Here is a 4,492-nt window from a genome sequence, read left to right as displayed (position 1 = left end):
GAAATACAAAATCCATATTTTTAGTCATGCCTGGCAGAGGTTACAGCATAAAGTAGATAAGTCTGAGACCCTAACCAAAGGCCATAAAAATATGTGGACTATGGATACTTAAATGTGTTTAATATTGCTTTTCTTGAAAGGCTTCAATTATAGATTGCCTGTTTCCAAAGTGGAGATGTCTATCAGAAGATATGTAGCTGCTCAAAAACTCTTATTTCTGGTTATCACTACAGATTTGATGAGGGAGGTGTAAGAAAAGAAAGATTTTCATCTAAAACATAGATTTGTAACATAAACTTTTCTAAGGCTAAAATAAGATTTTGTCAATCAGAAGAATGTTTTATATCAATATATAGTTAGTTTTTTCATATTATGTAGAATATAGTTGTGAAACATTCACCTCAAAATCTGAGCAAGTTACTAATGAAAGAAATGGCTTTTCTAGGTCCATAGAAAATAGCAAATAGTTTGATTCTGTTCCACTGGATGTAAGTTCCAGTAGAGCAAGGGTTTTTGTCTATTTTATTCACTACCCTATTCCCAGTGCTGAACAGTGATGACACATAGTAGGTGCTCAGTAAATATCGAATGAATGAAAAAAGTCCCTTTACCGTTATTACTGGAATAGCTTTTAATGACAATTTTTTAACCAAAGTTTTTACAGCAATTTGTTCATCAGGTTATTTCCTTTCATTGTTTTTATTAAATATTGAGAAGATATATTTATATATCGTTGTAAGGGATAAAGATTATAGTCCTTCGGTACCCATACACATGATTAAGTTTTAGAAAAATTACACTACCATTACCTTCAAAATCCTTATGTGGCCTTGTCCAACCCCACCTCTTCATTCTTCTCTCAGAAGTAGTAACCACTATCCTGAATTTTATGTTTATGGTTCCCTTGGTTTTTTTCTCTATTTTGCCACGTATATGTGTACTCCTAATATATTGCTTAGTTTTGAGTGTTTTTGAACTTCATATAACTGAAATCATGCTCTGCTTTTTTTTCTGTATCTTGCTTTTTCTCATTCAAAATTATTATATTACTGAGATTTATTCACGATGTTGCATGTAGCTATAATTCGTTCATGTTTACTGCTGTAGAGTAACCATTATGGGTATATTATAATTGATTTATTAATTCTGTAGTTGAAGAATGGATGTTTGGGTTGCTTACAATTTCTTGATATTACGATTAGTGCAGCAGTGAACATTCACATGGCCTGAGTCTTCCATTGTAAAGGAGGCCTTTGTAGCTCCTTCCAGCTGCCTTCTGTGTCCTCCTAATAGGACCCCATTAATCTTCAAAAAGCTTTCTTCCTTTCTGTCCTGAGATCTCCCTGCTTCATCTTGTACTTCTGCTGCTGCAGACTGATGTCAGCTATTTCTTCAAGGAGTCCTGGCTCATGGTAGGGGAGAATTATATTAAAGCCCAAAGGGACTTCCCTGGTGGTGCAGTAGTTAAGAATCCAAATGCCAATGCAGGGGACATGGGTTCGAGCCCTGGTCCGGGAAGATCCCATATGCCGTGGAGCAGCTAAGCCCGTGTGCCACAACTACTGAGCCTGCACTCTAGAGCCTACAACTAATGAAGCCCATGTGCCTAGAGCCCATGCTCCACAACAAGAGAAGCCACCGCAATGAGAAGCCTGCACACCACAACGAAGAGTAACCCCTGCTCACCGCAACTAGAGAAAGCCTGCATGCAGCAACAAAGACCCAACACAGCCATAAATAAATAAATTAATTAATTAATTAATTAATTAAAAAAAAAAGAGTCCCAGAATCTGGGTGCTAGGGGTGCTCTTTTCTACTGAGTTGGCAATGTTTCTTGTTATTTCATTCTGTACAGCTAGAAAAAATGTATTTTTGAAAATCGTGAGTTTATGATGATATAGTCAATTCTGTTTAACATTACAGTGTTTTACTCTGTCCTTTGATTTTATAATTAGGTGGTTTTTTCTCTTATCCTGAAATTCTTGATGCCTAACATTATTAACCCCAAAATGTGTTTATACTGCATTATGAGGAAAATAATTTCAAATAACAAAACCAATATCAATACTTCCAAGGAAATGACTGAATGAAATCTAAAATGGCTTTTCTAGTTCTTTTTGTCCTTGGAATGTTCTGAACTGTGTTCTAAAGTCACTCAAAAAACTTCTAATTCGAAAAGATACATGCACCCCAATGTTCATAGCAGTACTATTTACAGTAGCCAAGACATGGAAACAACATAAATGCCCATCGACAGATGACTAGATTAGGAAGACGTGCTATATACCTACAATAGAATATTACTCAGCCATATGAACGAACGAGTATTGAGTTCCCTGTGCCATACAGTAGGTCCTTATGAGTTATATATTTTATATATAGTAGTATGTATTACAGGTATATTCTTTTGATCTCTACTGCATCATATATTTTCATTTACTCATGTTTTTATCAGTACTAAATCCATGAACTTGCTACACTTTTATTTTCTATCCTCAAATATATAGAATAATAGGCTGCAATTAATCTACTCAGTATTATCTAGCTAAAAAAGTGTAAAGAAAAATCAAAGACATGTTCTCTATTTGTGTATCTACTTGCTAGTTCTTACTGAGCTCATCTTGAATTAATTCAGTTAATTATTTAGGTTATGTCACTGTCATGGGTAAAATAAATTAAAATGTAGTGCTTTGTGTGTGGGGAAAAAAGTTTTCTTCCCATAGTGTTTGATAAACATTATGTGTGTGTATGTATATGTAATGTGTCTTGTTTTGCATTTACATATAATTTAATTGATTCCACGATGAATTTGTTAATGATAAAAATTTTCATCCTGCCTAAGACATAGGTAACAAATACGATTATATTCTTCCAGGAAATATTTTTGTAAAATTGTAAAAGCATTATCTACATATTGGGAATATAGCCTTGAGCCAACCAAAGACCCTGAGCTCATGAAGTTTATATTGTGATACAGGAAACAGACAACAACAAATCTGCTTCCCAGCTTCCTACCATCTAATGAACCTCAGCAGTTCCCAAAGTTCAGTAGCAATGCCAATGTTGTTAATTCTGTTCCCTGTGTGGCCTGTCATTTTACTGTAACTATTTGAGGACTTCCATCGGTCTTTTCATCCATTAATATGGTTGGGTACCATACTAATGGTATCCAACTGGAGTTGTAGAATATAGTTATTAAATAATTTTTAAGGAGAAGCAAAATGTTATATGTATTTTGAAACATCTTTGAAAATCTGTATTTACAAGATACATAGCAGGTATTTATTTTTCGTGGGAAAAAGATGGTTATTTACCTTATAGAAGAATTTATCTAGGGTTAGTTACTTTTAAAGAATAAGTTCCCTTAGTACATTTCAAATGATTCAATTTTCAAACATCCTACATACAAACTGCCTCAGATTCTTATTAGAATTTATTTTGTAAGTATGGAGCACTCAGTTATGAGTTGTAAAGAATAACAATTAAAGATAGCCATTGACATTATTTCATCTAACTTCATCTGTAATAATGTAAGATGTGTAAGGATATAGGTATAAGATATGATTAAATAAAAACCAAAACATTATCAGATATGGTCACAAATGTTAAGTGTGGCAAGGTGGAATTTTTTTTTTTTTGCGGTACGCGGACCTCTCACTGTTGTGGCCTCTCCCGTTGCAGAGCACAGGCTCCGGACGCGCAGGCTCAGCGGCCATGGCTCACGGGCCCAGCCACTCCGTGGCATGTGGGATCTTCCCAGACCAGGGCACGAACCCGTGTCCCCTGCATCGGCAAGCAGACTCTCAACCACTGCGCCACCAGGGAAGCCCAAGGTGGAATTTTTTTACTTATCACCCCCTGCCTTTTTCTACCATTCCCCATCCTGAGAGGGGGTCATTAAGAAAGAAAAGACAAAAAGAATTTTGTTAGAATAATTAACAAAGAGTCAGTTAAGCTTGAAGTGTGAGAAATATTAACATGATATGTTTTTCTTGTAGATTTGTTAGTTTTGTAGGATGCCTAGGAGGGTGAGAATGGATGAAAAGAAAACTGAGTGAAACAACTGGGAGCTAGGACATTGAGGGTGGGCAGATGGAAAAAAGAATTAGGGAGTTGATGGGAGTGGAGAACATAGAATAAGACCAGAGAGAGCAGATCCTAACAGGTGTTACTCTGGTAGACTCTGGTAGCCAAGTTATCTTAATAGGACAAATAAAGTTTTCATTTTCTTATAGGCTCCCAGTTTGTGTTTTCATCATTGTCTAATAATTCTTTCTGGCAATAGATTTCACTTTCCAAATGTTAGGTGTATAATTATCTTAAGCATTAGATTTATGATGGAGGAAAGCGGGATCTGTTAAGGTTCAGAGAGGTGGTTGTGCTGTGATGGAGAGTATTCTCAGGCGGATAAGGACTAAGGACAAAGTGAAAGCTGGGGATCTGGCAGGCTTCACAATCTAGAGGAATCCTTTGATGAACATTTCTCTTTCCT

This window comes from Monodon monoceros, unplaced genomic scaffold (genome assembly GCF_005190385.1).
Source record: "Monodon monoceros isolate NGI ecotype Baffin Bay Population unplaced genomic scaffold, NGI_Narwhal_1 Super_Scaffold_12, whole genome shotgun sequence".
Taxonomy (NCBI): Eukaryota; Metazoa; Chordata; class Mammalia; order Artiodactyla; family Monodontidae; genus Monodon; species Monodon monoceros.
The sequence above is the reverse complement of the archived record's forward strand: the minus strand, read 5'-3'. Positions refer to the sequence as shown.